At 41.6% G+C, this 18,284-nt stretch overlaps 1 pseudogene; it reads right to left on the reverse strand.

Moving 5' to 3' along the window:
- Positions 1–1,764: 1,764 nt before the first annotated feature.
- Positions 1,765–1,982, reverse strand: LOC107967778 (small nuclear ribonucleoprotein G-like; annotated as a pseudogene).
- Between the last annotated feature and the right edge of the window lie 16,302 nt (positions 1,983–18,284).

An 18,284-nucleotide genomic window follows, 5' to 3' on the forward strand; every position in this document is an offset into this window, starting at 1 on the left:
GCCAACCCTTACTCCCTCTTTTTTTCCTGCTGCTGACTGGAACATAGCTGGTAGAGTCTCAAGACATGTAAGACTAACTTTTTATTGTCTTTCCCCATGTCTAACAGGGCATCTTGTTCAGAAAATAGTTGAATAAGCATGGCCATTTGAAAATTAGCATCAGATTTCACTTTGTTTGAGGGGTCAGATTGATTTACAAAATGAAAACTTGTACCTTGATATCTGTTTTAAATGAGAAAAACTTGAGAATAATGAGTCTACTTCTTCAAAATTTATTATGAAATAAAATGTCAAAAGTTCAAGTTCAGAATGATGTATATTTAAATGCAACATCCAACTTGTTTCATTTTGGTGCTAACAACTTTTGAGTATGTTCCATGAAACCTCAAACAGCTTTTGAATTTTGTCTTTAATTTTGCTATTAAACTATTTCATAGAGACTACAAAGAAAGAAGGAAAGGCAGAAAGAGATAAAGAAAAGGAAGGAAAGAAAGAAGGAAGGAAGAATGAAAGAAAGAAAGAAGGAAACACAGAGAAAAAAGAAAACAGAAAGAAAAAAAAGAAAAGAAACCAATTGGGTTCCTTTATAGTCCCCTGATGGGTCTATTAGTCTCTGGGATCCTAACTCTATTGTAAACACAATATTTGGGAATTTATTTTGAAAGAACTAGAAATTGGGTTTAACTAACATTATTATGTGTCAAGTTTCAGTTGTCAAAAACATTCTGTCCATAGAGAAAAAAAATAGATTGTTTTGCTTCCTAAGGAAATGCACTGAATTTGGAGTATGATGACTGAAATTACATTGTGTTGGACAGTTAAATGCAAGTTAACCAAATGCACATGGCATTGAAAATTTCTCTAAATGTTCTTTGTGGATTTGGGTATACAACCTTGGCACCCCCCACCTCTTTTTTTTTCTTTCATCTTTTCTTTTTTCTTTCCTTCCTTCCTTTCGTTTTTCTTTCTTTTTTTCTTCAGATAAGCTTATCAGCCTTTCATAGGGATGTTTTCTGTGTCTGGGTCCTAAAGTAGCAAAATAGATTTAGCTGTGAGGGAGTCAATGCAGAAGGAAAACAGTAAGATAGTATGCAGAACAAAATACTGCTATAATTGCTTTAAACGCAGCATCACGAGCTATTTGCATTTTTGTCAATTTGCTTAATTAAGCAACAGAATATTAAAAGTAGCTTTCAAGGGCCTCTCTGTCTCAGCCCAAAGGCAGACATGCAAACAAATAATTAGGATATAATGTAATGGCAAATCATAGTGGAATGAGAGACAAATTGTCTCCTGGATAAGTGAGTCATGAAGGCTTCAACAGTATAAATGATGTTTGAACTATGTCTCAAAGGGTGATAAGAATGTGCTGGATGGAGAGGAAAAGAAAGGCATTGTAGGGCAGTGAATAGCTAGAGCAAAGGCACTGAGCTGTGAAACTGCAGGGCATGTTGAGGGAAACAGTGAATGACCTGGTGTGGTTCTAGAAATATACTATGTTGGGAAACATATACTATGTTGGGAAAAGGGTTCTTGGCATGATGTGGCTAGAAAGATAGATTGGAATCAAATGATGAAGAACCTTATATGTAGATCATATGATTTTGGACTTGATCTCAGGGTCCTCTGAAGTTTTTTTTTTTTAAATTCACCATAAGTTTAATATTAAGAATACACATTTTTTTTTTTTGTCATAGTGAAATAGGCCTTTTGGAGAAGGGACATCTTGGAGTAATTGATTTCTCTGCTGAACTCGGCCATTATTTATACTTTTTCTGAGGTTTCTAACATGATAATATTTCCTTCCATTTATCTACCACCATTCCGATATTGTTCCATTGCCCACTAGTTGTGATCTCCACACATTCATCAAAGATTCATAAAGGGATCAGATCACCACAGTATTCCTTTGGCATGTCTGACACAACTTAATTTTAATGACTACTTCTTATCCATATTTTTTTCTCTCCAGGAGGGTGAGCTTTGCTTGTGCTATCTACTCACCAGGCTCAGAGCTGCCTTGAAATAGAATTTGCAGCCTTCCTCATGTGCCTGTGGTATCATCAAAGGTTTTTAAGCAGAGGAAGCTGCCACTTTCTGGGTCATTACCACCTCTCCCTCATGCTCTCTAACCCCACCTAAGCAGTATATTACATGAACTTTTTATCTCCCACTACTATTCCTCCCAAACTCTCACAGCTTCCTTAATACCCAGCCAATTGCCAACATCCTCTTTCTTCAAGCAACTGGTGATTATCATTGCTCCCCAGAATGTATTTGATCCTTAGAACATCCATAGTTTAAAAAAAATCTTACTAACCAGGCAGTTAACATCCTTTTCATGGTCATCCATGGCTTGGTGGCCTTGGACATATGACCTCCATGTCAATTCAAGCAAGTTCTGCACCCCTTTTAGAGATTAGACTAACTTTTAATAAATATTTATTGAATACCCATTATGTGAGGGATGTCATAGGCATTGAAAGACAATGATGAATAAAACAAATGAGATATCTGCCCTCAGGAGTTTATGGCCTGTAACAGGTGTTGGCAAACTACACCCCGTGGGTCAAATCTGGCCCACCATCTGTTTTTGACTATAAAGTTTTATTGAAACACAGCCATATTCATTCTTTTGTGCATTACCTATGGCTGCTTTTATGCTACAAAGTCAGAGTTACATAGTTGCAACAGAGGCTATGTGACCTGAAAATCCCAAAACATTTACTATTTCACCATTTACAGAGAGAGTTTGCTAATCCTTGGCCTAAACCATGCTTCTTGAACAATCTGTAATGAAAGATAGTTAAAAACTTAAAAAATTATTGTAGACATGTTTTCTAGCTTTTTATAAAAATGAGTTTTTAGAAAAACAAACAAAAAATCAAACATACAAAATACAAGCTCAGAATACTATGTCAAATTGTTATACAAGTTTCTAAATACTTAATCTAGTTTCTGTATTTATCTCCTGGATGATGAGTAATAAATAGTTTGCAGACAAGCACTCGTGAGCTTTGAGACCACACTGTGAGTAGTGCTAGCCTAGAAGTTAAGACAGAAATCAAGCAAATAATAACACTAATAATTATCCTAGATCAAATTTTACTAATAGCTATGATAAAAAATCATAAAGTGATATGCGGCTGAATTTTAGGGGAGACCAAGACAGGGTTTTATGAAGGGATGAACTTTGAGCTGAGATTATAGAGTGAATGTGAATTAACCAGACACAAAGTGTGTCTTTGCTGGAGTCTGATGATGTTAAAAGAACATCCATGGCAATGGAAATACATGTGCAAAAGCCCTAGGTGGGAATGAGGCAGGAGAATAGGGTCTAGAGGCAGGGAACCTAAGGCTGTTTCTTGCCGACTTCCTAGAACTAAAAAGAAAGGAAAACCCTAACTTTCCATGCCTAAGTAACAAAAGGACCAGAGGCTACTCCCTTTGCAAACCTCCCATCTTTTCTGGGCGGCAGATGGGAAATTGGCTGTCGGCAACAAATCATACTGTCAGTCTTCGTTTGCAACTTTGTAACTTCACTCCAGCCTCTGAATGGTTGCTGTCCACAACCAGTCAGACTGATTGCGGGCGGAGTCTTTGTTTGCATAGAGGTATAACTTTGTAACTCACCTTAGCCTCTGATTGGTTGCAAAAAGCAATGTTTGCACAGGAGTGTGAACTTTATAATTTCACTTCAGCCTCTGGTTGGCTGCTTTCTGCAACCAATCAGACTGATTGCGGGCTACCACTTCATTTACATGAGGTGAGTATGAAGTGGTCAATGGGAAACTTCTAGTGGGTATTTGGACCCAAGAAGATTCTGTATCCTGGCCCTTAAGCAGCTGTTGGGGCCCCTCCCACACTGTGGAGCGTACTTTCATTTTCAATACATCTCTGCTTTTGTTCTTTTGTTGCTTCATTCTTTCTTTGCTTTGCTGGGCGTTTTGTCCAGTTCTTTGTTCAAAATGCCAACAACTTGGAAAACTTGCAGTCAAGACCCTCTACTGGTGACAGGCAGAAACTTACTATGTGTCTGTAACTGTTTTAAACACTTTATGTATATTTCTCCTTTAATACCCTCTTCAGTCTATAAGGTCATTATCATCATCTCACTCATGCTTTTCATCATAAATTAAGCAATTCGTTAACATGCCCTTTTTATCATCTATTTTATATATGAGAAACCTGAGGAGTAGAGATGTGAAATAACTTATTCAAAATCACTTAGATGGCTAGTGAGGCATAGAGTTGGAATTGGTTTCCGGGGCCATAGAGTTGGAATTGGTTTCCGGGGGTATTTGATATCACAGTCTGTGCTTTCATCCATTGTGCTATGCAAGTATCATTTTTAATCATAATAACCCATGATTTCAACCCTGGAGGCATTTGCCTCTAGTTTCCAGCAATCCTAAAGAACTATCTTAATTTTACTGTCTTCCTTGACAAAGCTAGAACATATAATTAGCTTTATCAAATTTCCAACAATTTCCACATAAGTGGAGAACCAGGCTAGTCAATGAAGACTAGAATTAGGTACCACAGCCTTTGGTAGCACCTAGTAGAAGAGGTATATGGCTTGTATCAGAATTAGGTTTATCTGTGAGTAATAGAAACCCTAAATGACACTTGCTTCAAGACTCTAACTTGTTTCTTTACTATGTAAACCTCCCCAGACGAGAGCTTATCCAGAGCTGTATTCCAGGCAGTCACCAAGGCCCGTATCTTGTGTTCTGACATCTGTAGCAAGCCATCTCATAATCCAAGATGACTGGACACTGTATTCATTTCTCAGGGCTGCTGTAATAAAGTCCTACAGACCAGGTGCAGTGGCTCACACATGTAATCACATCACAGCACTTTGGGAGGCCAAGGCGGGAGGATCACCTGAACCTAGGAGTTTGAGACCAGCCTGGGCAACCTAAGGTGACCCCTATCTCTACAAAAAAAGATTTTTAGGCCAGGAGTGGTGGCTCATGCCTGTAATCCCAGCACTTTGGGACACCAAGATGGGAGAATTGCTTGAGGTCAGGAGTTTGAGACCCACCTGGTCAACATAGTGAGACCCCATCTCTATTTTTTAAAAAAATATAAACATAAATATATATTTATACATACTATATGATTATATGTAATATATAGTATTATGTATTAAATGATATATAATATATACTAATATAATATATATGTTAAATATGTATACCTTTAGCCAGGCGTGATGGTGCACACCTGTACTCCCAGCTACTCAGGAGGCTGAGGTGGGAGGATCAGTTGAGCCTGGGAGACTGAGGCTGCAGTGAGCTATGATCACGCCACTGTACTCCAGCCTGAGTGACAGAGTGAGACTCTGACTCTAAGTAAATACAGTGCTACAAGCTAGGTGGTTTAAAATAACAGAAATTTGTTATCGTAGCTCTGGAGGCTGAAAGTTCAATGGTAATGTGTCCGGAATTGGTGGGTTCTTGGTCTCACTGATTTCAAGAATGAAGCCACGTACACTCGCGGTGAGTGTTACAGTTCTTAAAGGCGGCCTGTCCAGAGTTTGTTCCTTCTGATGTTCGGGTGTGTTGGGAGTTTCTTCCTGCTGGTGGGTTCATGGTCTTCCTGGCTCAGGAGTGAAGCTGCAAACCTTCGCAGTGAGCGTTACAGCTCTTAAGGCGGGGCCTCTAGGAGTTGTTCTTTCTTCCCGGTGGATTTGTGGTCTCCCTGGCTTCAGGAGTGAAGCTGAAGCTGCAGACCTTTGCAGTGAGTGTTACCGCTCATAAAGTCAGGGTGGACCCAGAAAGCAAGCAGCAACAAGATTTATTGCAAAGTGCGAAAGAACAAAGCTCCCACCCAGAGGAAAGAGACCCAAGGGTTGCCACTGCTGGCTCCAGCAGCCTGCTTTTATTCTCTCATCTGGCCACCCCCCGCCCCCCCCACCCCATCCTGCTGATTGGTCCATTTTACAGAGAGCCCATTGGGCTGTTTTACAGAGAGCGGATTTGTCCGTTTTGACAGGGTGCTGATTGGTGTATTTAAATCCCCTAGCTAGACATAAAGGTTCTCCAAGTCCCCACTAGACTCAGGAGCCCAGCTGGCTTCACCCAGTGGATCCCGCACAGGGGTCACAGGTGGAGCTGCCTGCCAGTCCCGCACCATGCGCCCGCACTCCTCAGCCCTTGGGTGGTCGATGGCACCGGATGCCGTGGAGCAGGGGGCGGCGCTTGTCGGGGAGGCTCAGGCGGCGCACGAGTCCACGGCGGGGAGAGCGGGGAGATTCAGGCATGGCGGGCTGCAGGTACCGAGTCGTTCCCCGCCGGGAGGCAGCTAAGGCCCGGCGAGAAATTGAGTGCAGCGCCGGTGGGCCAGTACTGCTGGGGGACCCGGCGCACCCTCCGCAGCTGCTGGCCCGAGTGCTAAGCCCCTCATTGCCTGGGGCCGGCAGGGCCCGCGGGCCGCTCCGAGTGCTGGGCCCGCCAAGCCCACGCCCACCCGGAACTCTAGCTGGCCCGCAAGCGCCGCTGCAGTCCTGGTTCCCGCCCGGGTTCCCGCCCGTGCTTCTTCCACACCTGCCCGCAAGTCCAGGGAGCCGGCTCCGGCCTCTGCCAGCCCAGAGAAGGGCTCCCACGGTGCAGTGGCGGGCTGAAGGGCTCCTCAAGCACAGCCAGAATCGGTGCCGAGGCCGAGGAGGCACCGAGAGCGAAGGAGGGCTGCCAGCACAGTGTCACCTCTCAGTAAGGCCTTGCCATCACCAAGGTTTTCTCTGAAGAATGTGGGAGATGCTACTTCTTTGCCTCTTCTAGCTTATGGTCTTTGCTGGCATTCCTTGATTTCCTTGGCTGGCAGATCCATTGCTTTTATTTCTGTCTCTGTCATCACATGACTTTGTTCTGTCTGTGTCTCTCCACATCATCTGCCCTCTGTGCCTGTCTTTGTGTCTTCACATGGCATTCTCCCTGTCTGTGTGTTTCAATTTTCCTCTTCTTATATTTCTTCTTCTGGAAATATAATGACCTCTTCTTAACTTGGTTAAACCTATAAAGACCTGTTTTCAAATAAGGTCACATTCACAGGTACTGGGGATTACGATTTCAGCTTTTTTTGTGGGGAAGGAGGAGGTTGTAACAATTTAACCCATAACATGTTCCAAAATCATGTTTACATTCCAACTTTCATAAATAGGAGATCATGCCTCTTTCCCTTAAGAATACTTTCTATTATATATGATGTACAGAAAAATTCTGCTTATACTGGTCCTGTATAGGTGCAAATGAGTTGGTCAGCTTTCTGCCCAGCTAAATCAGAGGTTCTGGTACTAAGGAAGAAGGAATGCATCCATATTGAATGACAGCAAGCAGTACCTGCCATATGGTCTACAATTACTCTTCACACCTGCTACACTTTGTCATTTCTTGATCTATTGGATTGCAATGTTTGACACTCCCACAGAAAGCTACTTCATCACACACATCACCTGTTTTAGGCTGAAACAGAGATGTAGGGCTTCCTGGAAGTTTTTAACAAGCCACTACCATGGTGTAGTGGGGAAATATAATTGGAATCGGATTGTAGTTGTATAACTTACTGATGCGATCTTGAGCTATTCAGTAAGCTCTAAGTCTCAATTTCCTCATCTGTAGATTGGGGATAATCATTTCTGCCTCATGTAATTGCTATATGGCTTCAGTGGGATAGTATTTGAAAGTTCCTGGCACAAATCAGATACGTTTTAACTGTTTGTTAGATACGGATCTAGGAAGGAGAAGCAGGAGGAAAAGAAAAAAGGAAGGAGGTGGGGGAGAAAAATGGCTTTCTTGACATAACGGTGTCATTTAAAGAGAAGCTTGAGAAAAATGGATATTTCCTTAAGTGTCCTTTTAAGCAAGTCATGGTTCTTTTGAGAGAACAATGATCTACCTACTTTCAGCAGTTCTTTTGATATGATATATAACCACCTCACGCTATACTGAATTATTATTTGAGGAGTAATTCTCAGCCTTGTCAGAAAGAAATATCACTGAACAGATAATATCACAAGCCCCTAAGAAGTGACAGCTATTGTGATTGCAGTAACTTAGAGGAGTCCAAATGATTTTTTGGGCATTATATACGTAAAACATACAATGTTTCTGGCAGACATTTTTTATTTTATTTTTAAGTTCCAGGGTACACGTGCAGGATATGAAGGTTTGTTACATAGGTAAATGTGTGCCATGGTGGTTTGCTGCACCTATCAACCAACCCATCACCTAGGTATTAAGCCCAGCATGGATTAGCTCTTTTTCCTTATGCTCTCCTTCCCCTTCCCCACCCTCCCCCAACTAGCCCCCGTGTGTGTTGTTCCCCTCCCTGTGTGCATGTGTTCTCATTGTTAAGCTCCCACTTCTAAGTGAGAACAAGCGGTGTTTGGTTTTCTGTTCTTGTGTTAGTTTGATGAGGATGATCATTTCCAGCTTCATCTGTGTCCCTGCAAAGGACATGATCTCATTCCTTTTTATGGCTGCATAGTATTCCATGGTGTATATGTGCCACATTTTCTTTATCCAGTCTACCATTGATGGGCATTTGGGTTGATTCCCCATCTTTGCTATTGTGAATAGTGCTGCAGTGAACATACGTGTGCATATATCTTTAAAATAGAGTGATTTGTATTCCTTTGGGTATATACTCAGTAATGAGATTGCTGGGTCAAATGGTATTTCCAGTTCTAAAATTTTGAGGAATTGCGACACTGTCTTTCACAGTGGTTGAACTAATTTACATTCCCACCAACAGTGTAAAAACTTTCCTAATCTTCCACAAGCTCGCATTTTTTGAGCATTTGTTGTTTCTTGACTTTTTAATAATTGCCATTCTGGCTTGTGTGAGATGGTATCTCATTGTGGTTTCGATTTGCATTTCTCTAATAATAAGGAATGTTGAGCTTTTTTTCACATGTTTCTTGGCCACATGTATGTCTTCTTTTGAAAATTGTCTGTTCATATCATTTGCCTATTTTTTAATGGGGTTGCTTGTTTTCTTCTTGTAAATTTGCTTAAGTTCCTTGTAGATTCTGGATATTAGACCTTTGTCTGACAGACATTGTAGCAAATAGAGTCAGCTATTTGTCCCACAATATACAATCCCTCTCCCTTTCCATGTATGTAGTCAGTCAAATTTTTAGCTGGGACACATGGCCACCTACCAAATGACATTTCTCAGCCTTCCTTGCAGGTAGGTGTGGCTATATGATCAAACATTTGCGAATGGATATGAACATAAGTAATGTATGCAACTTCTGGTCATTTTTTGTTTGTTTCTTTGTTTGTTTTGAGATGGAATCTTGCTCTGTCTCCTAGGCTAGAGTGCAATGGTGCCATCTCGGCTTGCTGCAGCCCCCACCCCCCAGGTTCAAGCGATTCTCCTGCCTCAGCCTCCTGAGTAGCTGGGATTACAGGTGCTCGCCACCATGCCTGGCTAATATTTGTAATTTTTAGTAGAGATGGGGTTTCACCATGTTGGCCAGGCTGTCTTGAACTCCTGACCCCAGGTGATCCACCCACCTCAGCTTCCCAAAGTGCTAGCATTATAGGTGTGAGCCACCACACCTGGCCCTGGTCATGTCTTTAAAAGGGAGAGATATGTCCTTCAATTTATCTTTTCTCTTTCCTGTTACCTGGGATGTGGATGTGATGTTGAACATTTTTTGACATGGGCAACTACTTAGGACGGTAGAACAACAAGATGACAGAAGCCTGGGCCCCAATATCAAGGAGCTGCTCTTCCAGCCAAGTTTTGCTTAAACTTGGATTGTTACATGAAAATAAACTATTTTGCTTAAACCACTGTTATTTTGGGGTTTTATTATAGCAAGTGAACCTGTATCCTAAAAATGACAGGTTTTGGTAACCTAAAAATGGGCACTGACTGAGTGGCCAGGCAGTGGGTACAAGAACACAGTTAATATCATCTGGAAGGCTGTCCACATTTATTATACTGTGGAAAAATATTTGGAAAGCTGTCATCCACAATAACTTGGAAAGCAGACCAAATGCTCTTGGAAGCCATAGCTTTAAAAGAAAAGGTTAAAAAAAATTCAGGATGTTGGAATGTATTGGCTGCTTCTTTACTTCTTTCAGTAAAGTTTTCAAAACAGATATGGATTGAGTCCAGTTGCAAACAAAGATGAAAGAGAATACAACTTTCCTAAGAGAAGACTAATCATTGAGCAATTTAGGGCCCCCAGAAGGTTGAGAGAACCAATTGCTTCTGCAGTACAAATGAAAGTAATGACAAGCGGTGGCTATGAGGAATAGATGTGGCAGGAAGGTAGTTTCAGTTCCTCTTTACTACCAGCTCTCTCCCCAGCAAGTCCAAATAAAAATAATAATGTTTTCAAACAGATTCTCATAAGTGTTCAATAAGGCATCTTTTACAATTTTTAATTTTTCCACTGGAACTAACAATTTAAGTAAAAGGAGTGTTCTTACTATTCAAATAGAGCCTTAAGTAAATTCAGCCAGTCCAAAGATCTTCAAACCAAAATATGCACATTCTTGGGTTACAAGAATTATTCCCAGGGGAGCACTTGGACACATATAACTTTAACTTTCATGTTTATTATTTCAAAAATTGAACTACCTGAGAATTTCCCCATGGTCAAGAGCCATTGTACTTCTTTATTGTCTTCCCTTTCACAATTGCCCTTGTCCCACTAAACTTCGAAAGGTCTACTACCTCTCTCCCATCTCCAATCTTATAATACTGTAAATGTACAATACTTTATGACATTTGCAATGATTTATGGCTAATACATATAATAACCAGATGATTTTTAATGAAAAACTTAGACCATTGAGATCATAGAGAAAAACCTATTTACATAATTTCAATTTATATACATAGTTTTATTGCAAAGAAATATGATGAAGGTGATCAATGTGAGGGTATAAGTACAAAAATATATTAACGTACAATTCTGTGAGGGAGTGAAAAGGAAACATGAATTCAAGGAGCAAAAGGGACTATTAAAGAGCAACTTATTGACATTTAGAAAAATGAATGATGGTAGTGTTAAATCACCATATTATTTACATTCTTTAAGTAATATAATATTTTATTTTTAAAATATCAATATATACAATATGTTGGAATTGCCTCTTTTGCTACTAGTGGTTAGACTTATGAGAACATTTTTATATTTAGATTTTAAAACGTTTGAGGGACTTCATAGTATCTAAATGTTCTTTAATTGTGTATTCCAAGCAAAATGTTTTAAGACCACATTTCTTTCTTTTTCTTTTTTCTTTCTTTTTTCTTGTTTTTGAGACGGAGTCTCACTCTGTTGCCCAAGCTGGAGTGCAGTGGTGCAATCTCGGCTCACTGCAACCTCCACCTCCCAGGTTCAAGCGATTATCCTGCCTCAGCCTCCCCAGTAGCTGGAACTACAGGCGCATGCTATCACACCTGGCTAATTTCTCTTCCCCATTACACCTAAATTACTCCCCATAAGCCCCTTGTAGATGTGGAATTACGGCCCCTTGGTTTGCTCCTGAGCAAATAATCCTTTGTTTGGAATTGTGGATGACTCCTGGATGGTTGTATATTGTCTAGGGAGCCAAATGAGATCAGCAGAAGTTTTGTCTGCATGAAGTATAGAGGAGGTTAAGCTTCAGACTTGGGCATAATAGATGGGCCTTTCAGTTTAAGTATAAACAGTAACAGTAGGTTATTTGAGGTGAAGAAACATACATGGAAATGGCAACAATGTACGCCTTTCTTCTTTTTATGAGGCTTTCCTTTTCAGAAAAGTTGAAAATATAACTTTCTCAGTCCTTCCATATTTGATACTGTCACTTGGAGATAATCTTGCTGAAACAGTGTTACTCTACATGTTTTTCTTGTATCCAAAGCAAATACTAGTTTCCAGACCTTTGTATTTTTCAAATAGGACTGTTAGAGTTCTCAATTATGAACTGCATTCATTCTGCTATAGCTAGAAGGCTTGGCAAGTGTTTTATAACAGAACATTGTATACCTTATTAGGTTTGTTACTTTTTTTTTTTAAACAATGGAGATTTGGAAGAACAAGTCAATGGAATGTTTTATTAACACCTTAGCTTGATTTTCTAATAAGGAAAAAATTATTAGACCTGTATTAGCACACTGATCAATTCTTAAAATATATGAAGATAAGGATTGAGTGTCATATTAATAAAACTTTAATTTCTCTTTAGCAGAAGAAATTTCCTCTCCACTATAGTTTGTACTTATTGTTCCTGTTAAAGCCAACTATAAAAGACTAACAAAGCATGTTATAATTTGTCTTCTAACTGGAATATATTGATTTTTTATGTTTTACCAATTTTCCCCATTGAAATAAGAGAAATAAGTCTTGCATTTACTTTACCTGTGAAGTTGAATATTCAGTAGGGATTCTTATCCTGCCATATTTCTCTGGGAACTGCTCATTCTACAGCAGGAATGTCTCCCTCTCCTAATAGTCTTATTTCTATGAAAAGACCCACTTCCAAAGTACTAAGTTGATTGGACCCAGGATTGGAGCTCTCCTCCCCTTCTCAACCTAAGCTGAGCCAATCTGATTCTCTTTCAGGAATTTAGCAGCAGGGCTGAGAGACTGGAATTTGTTCTCTACCTGTGACTGAGCCTTTTGCTTATTATCTTGGAGCTGAGGACATAGCTTGCCTTTGCAAAAGAAAAGATGTCTGATCCCTAACATTAATCGAACCAGGAGCAAGAGTACAAATGGTGGCTCTCATAACTGTGTTTAAGTATTTGAAAGGCCATAAATTAAGAAAACAAACTACAAATAAGTTTTTTTTTTTTTTGAGACGGGGTCTCACTCACTCTGTCGCCCAGGCTGGAGTGCAGTGGCATGATCTGGAGTGCAGTGGCATGATCTCGGTTCACTGCAACCTCTGCCTCCTGGGTTCAAGTGATTCTCGTGCCTCAGCCTCCTGAGTAGCTGGGACTTCAAGCACCTGCTACCATGCCCAGCTAATTTTTGTATTTTTTGTGGAGACGGTTTCACCATGTTGGTCAGGCTGGTCTTGAACGCCTTATCTCAGGTGATCCACCCCTTTGGCCTTCCAAAGTGCTGGGATTACAGGTGTGAACCACCACACCCAACTCAAAATAAGATCTTTTCTATCTTTATATCTTGACAAATAGATTTTATAACTACGTGGGAGGTGAGGTTTGAACATTTGAAATTCTGTGACCCCTTGGAATTTTACAATGGAAAGTGACTTTTGGGGGAGAGATGCCACGTGGTCTTTTCCCTTTTCCATCAAGTACCACTAAGGGCCACACACTGCATGTACATGGACACCTCAGGATCCTATCCAAGCACCATCCACAATCCCCCCATACAGTTGCCCCTTGACTATGCTTTGGGACCAGAGGGGCACACTGATGGAACAGTCTGCTCTTGGGAAGACAGACCCAGGGAAGAGGCTAGTGCAGGCCTTGGGAATAAACTCAGGTATTTTCTTCCTGAAAATTCTGGGGCCTCAAGTGCCCACATCATGTTGTAGAAGGGACTATGTAGACTCTGGAAGGACACAATTTCATAAATGCATCAACTCCTTGAGTCATCGAGAAGGGCATAGATAGGGACAGGAAAGATTGGGGTCCGCTAAAGGCCCTCTTTCATAGCGCTGCTGTTTTTCTGCTCATTTTTTTTAAAGACACCATGGCATTCTTATATAACATTTCTCCATTTATCTTAAGCTAGTTTGATGTGGTTTATATTAGTTGTAATAAATGAAACCTAGCAAAATCAGGATGCCCAACTAGGAGACTTTGAATTGCTGATCCAATTAGAATTTTATTACCTGAATTTATATATTTATGATGCTTTTAGTGTACAAAGTGATTTCATATTCACTTTATAATTCCCACAGTACCCTATGAGGTAAAAATCTCTTCCCCTTTTGCAGATATAGAAACGGAAGCTCAACTAACTTGTTCAACTTGCCAAACAAGATTCCTTATGGATCTATTTCTTTCCAGACATTGATGTGCCTAAAGAAAGCAATCAGTAGGTGCTAACAGTAAAGCAAAGCGCACGTTAATAGAAAAGCATCTCTTCTCACAAAAGCTATTAAGAAAAGAGAGAAAAATAGGCAAAAATATCATTTTTGAAAAATAGACAAAAACATCATGCAAATGTTAGTCAGGTGTGGTGGCCCAAGTCTGCAATTCCAGCACTTTGGGAGGCCAAAGTGGGCAGTTGCCTTGAACCCAGGAGTTCGAGACTAGTCTGGACAACTTAATGAAACCCCATCTTTACAAAAAATACAAAAATTATCCAGGCACAGTGGTGCACAACTGTATTCCCAGCTACTCTGGAAGCTGAGGTGGGAGTATCACCTAAGCCCAGAGAGGTTAAGGCTGCAATGAGCTGTGATTGCGCCACTGCACTCCAGCCTAAGTGACAGAGCAACACCCTGTCTCAAAAAAAATGCAAATGGTAAGAATCAGAGACTTCAGTTGGTAGTGTCCTTTCATTTGGTGGCCTGCACCCGGTGCTAAGCCAGAAGTATACTTTCTAAGTGTGGGTGTGCAAGATGTAAAGCCAAGAAGGACTTTTTCCAGAGTCAATGGGAATTTGGGATGGGGAGGGGAAGCAGGTATTAAATCTCTAACTGAGGTATGCAGGGATTCTACAGGTAGCTGGTTCTATCTCTGGTTACAGAATGAAAACAAAGGTGTGGAATGTGGGCAGGGCACTCTTCTCTGGTTTTGGCAATCTGCCTCCCTGAAAATGGAGTTGGGGCAGATGCACAGAGCATAAGTCTACTGGTAGTTAATAGCACCTTTGAGCAGCCCAAGGAATGGTGGTGGTTTGTATGTATGTATGTATGTGTGTGCATGTGTGTGTGCATATGTGTGTCCTTCAAGCCAACTAATACACTGCAATTATGGTGTATTCATTTTCACACTGCTATAAAGATACTATCTGAGACTGGGTAATTTATAAACAAAAGAGGTTAAATTGACTCACAGTTCCACATGGCTGGGGAGGCCTCAGGAAACTTACAATAATGGCACAAGGTGAAGGGAAAACAAGTACCTTCATCACAAGGTGAGAGGAGAGAAAGAGAGAGCTCAAGGGAAACTGCCACTTTTAAACCATCAGATCTCGTGAGAACTCCCTCACTATCACAAGAATAGTATGATGGAAACCACCTCCATGATCTAATCACCTCCCACCAGGTCCCTTCTTCAAAATATGGGAATGACAATTCAAATTTGAGATGAGATTTGGGTGGGGACACAGAGCCAAACCATATCATTCCACCCCTCTCAACTCCCAAATCTCATGTCCTTTTCACATTTCAAAACCAATCATGTGGCTGGGCGCAGTGGCTCAAGCCTGTAATCCCAGCACTTTGGGAGGTCGAGGTGGGCGGATCACGAGGTCAGGAGATTGAGACCATCCTGGCTAACATGGTGAAACCCCGTCTCTACTAAAAAATACAAAAAAAAATTAGCCGGGCATGGTGGCCGGTGCCTGTAGTCCCAGCTACTTGGGAGGCTGAGGCAGGAGAATGGCGAGAACCGGGGAGGCGGAGCTTGCAGTGAGCCAAGATGGCACCACTGCACTCCAGCCTGGGCGACAGTGCGAGAGTCCGTTTCAAAAAAAAAAAAACAACAAAAAAACCAAACATGCAATCATGCATGACTTTGGAAAAGCCATAACTCATTTCAGCATTAACTTAAAAGTCCAAATCCAGCTAGGCACGGTGGCTCACACCTGTAATCTCAGCACTTTGGGAGGCCGAGGCGGGCGGATCACGAGGTCAGGAGATGGAAACCATCCTGGTTAACACGGTGAAATCCCCTCTCTACTAAAAATACAAAAAATTAGCCGGGCATGGTGGTGGGCGCCTGTAGTCCCAGCTACTTGGGAGGCTGAGGCAGGAGAATGGCGTGAACCCAGGAGGCGGAGCTTGCAGCGAGCAGAGATCATGCCACTGCACTCCAGCCTGGGCGACAGAGCAAGACTCCATCTCAAAAAAAAAAAAAAAAAAAAAAAAAAAGTCCAAATCCAAAGTCTCATCTGAGACAAGGCAAGTCTCTTCTTTCTATGAGCCTGTAAACTCAAAAGCAAGTTAGTTACTTCCAAGATACAGTGGGGGTACAGGAATTGGGTAAATGTTCCCATTCCAAATAAGGAGAAATGTGCCAAAACAAGGGGGCCACAGACCCTATGCAAGTCCAAAACCCAGCAGGGCAGTCCTTAAATCTTAAAGCTCTAAAATGATCTCCTTTGACTCAATGTCTCACATCCAGAGCATGCTGATGCAAGGGGTGGGCTCCGAGGGCCTTGTGCAGCTCCGCGCCTGTTGCTCTGCAGGGTACAGCCCCTGTGGCTGCTTTCACAGGCTGGCATTGAGTGCCTGCAACTTTTCTAAGTGCACAGTGCAAGCTGTCAGTGGATATTCTGGGGTCTGGAGGATGGTGGCCACTAGGCTCCACTAGGCAGTGCCCCAGTGGGGACCCTGTGTGAGGGCTCCAACCCCACATTTCCCTTCTGCACTGCCCTAGCAGAGGTTCTCCATGAGGGTTCCACCCTTGCAGCAGATTTCTGCCTGAACATCCAGGAGTTTTTATACCTCCTCTGAAATCTAGGCAGAAGCTCCCAAAGCTCACCTCTTGCCTTTTGCACACCCGCAGGCCCAACACCATGTGTAAGCCACAGAGGCTTGGGGCTTGCACCCTCTGAAGCAATGGCCCTAGCTGTACCCTAGCCCTTTTTAGCCATGGCTGGAGCTGGCATGGCTGGGAGGCAGGGCACCAAGTCCCAAAGCTTCATAGAGCAGTGGGGCCCTGGGTCTGACCCATGAAGCCATATTTCCCACTCTAGGCCTCCAGGCCTGTGATGGGAAGGGCTGCTATGAAGGTCTCTGACATGCCTTAGAGACATTTTCCCCGTTGTCTTGGCTATTAACATTCAGCTCCTTGTTACTTATGTAAATTTCTGCAGCTGGCTTGAATTCCTCCTCAGAAAATGGGTTTTTCTATTATATCACATGGACAGGCTTCAAATTTTCCAAACCTTTATGCTCTGCTTCCCTTTTAAACATAAGTTTCAATTTCAAACCATCTCTTTATGAGCACATATAACTGTACACTTTCAGGAAAAACCAGGTCACATCTTGAATGCTTTGCTGTTTAGAAATTTCTTCTGCCATACCCTAAAATCATCTCTCTCAAGTTCAAAGTTCCACAGATCTCTAGGGCAGGGGCAAAATGCCTTGTCTGTTTGCTAAAGCATAGCAAGTGTGACCTTTGCTCCAGTTCCCAATAAGTTCCTCATCTCCATCTGAGACCACCTCAGCCTGGACATCATTGCCTATATCAGTAGTTTGGTCAAAACCATTCAACAAATCTCTAGGAAGTTCCAAACTTTCCCACACTTTCCTGTCTTCTTCGGAGCCCTCCAAACTGTTCCAACCTCTGCCTGTTACCCAGTTCCAAAGTTGTTTCCACATTTTTAGGTATCTTTATAGTAGTACACACTTCTGGTACTAGTTCTCTTTTAGCCCATTTTCACACTGTTATAAAGAACTATCTGAGACTGGGTAATTTATGAAAAAAAGAGGTTTAATTGAGTCACAGTTCTGCATGGCTAGGGAGGCCTCAGGAAACTTACAATCATGGCAGAAAGCAAAGGAGAAGCAAGCACCTTCTTCACAAGGTGGCAGGGGAGAAAGGGGTAGGGGAACTGCTACACACTTTTAAACCACCAAATCTCCTGAGAACTTACTTGCTATCATGAGAACAACATGGGGGAAACTGCCCCCATGATCCAATCACCTCCCACCAGGCCCCTCCCTTGACATGTGAGGATTACAATTTGAGATGGTATTTGGGTTGGCGCACAGAGCCAAACTATATCAGAAGGCCATCAGTGGAGGGCTCTTATGCACAAACGCCTGATAACAAGAACTATCAAAAAAACCTGCAAAAATCATGATCTTGCACAAAGGTCATTGCAACTGTACACACAAAAAATATTTCTGTGAGGACATTTGCCCAGTCACTGTCTATCCAACTTTGAACTGGCATCATCCTTGTTAATCTTTGTAACCAAGGATAATTATCCCAAAATGATTATGTAATCTTCATCATTTTTTAAAGAAACTTTGTCTTCTTTTATCCTCGGAATATGCACATTAGTTTATTATCCATTGTATTCCCATTGCAATGCCTTTTCCCAAATAAACATAATTTTCTTTTAGAGTTTCTCTCTCTCTCTCTGTTTATGATTTAGGTTGACAAGGGTTTGCAAA

Source organism: Pan troglodytes, chromosome 10, assembly GCF_028858775.2.
Source record: "Pan troglodytes isolate AG18354 chromosome 10, NHGRI_mPanTro3-v2.0_pri, whole genome shotgun sequence".
Classification (NCBI taxonomy): Eukaryota; Metazoa; Chordata; class Mammalia; order Primates; family Hominidae; genus Pan; species Pan troglodytes.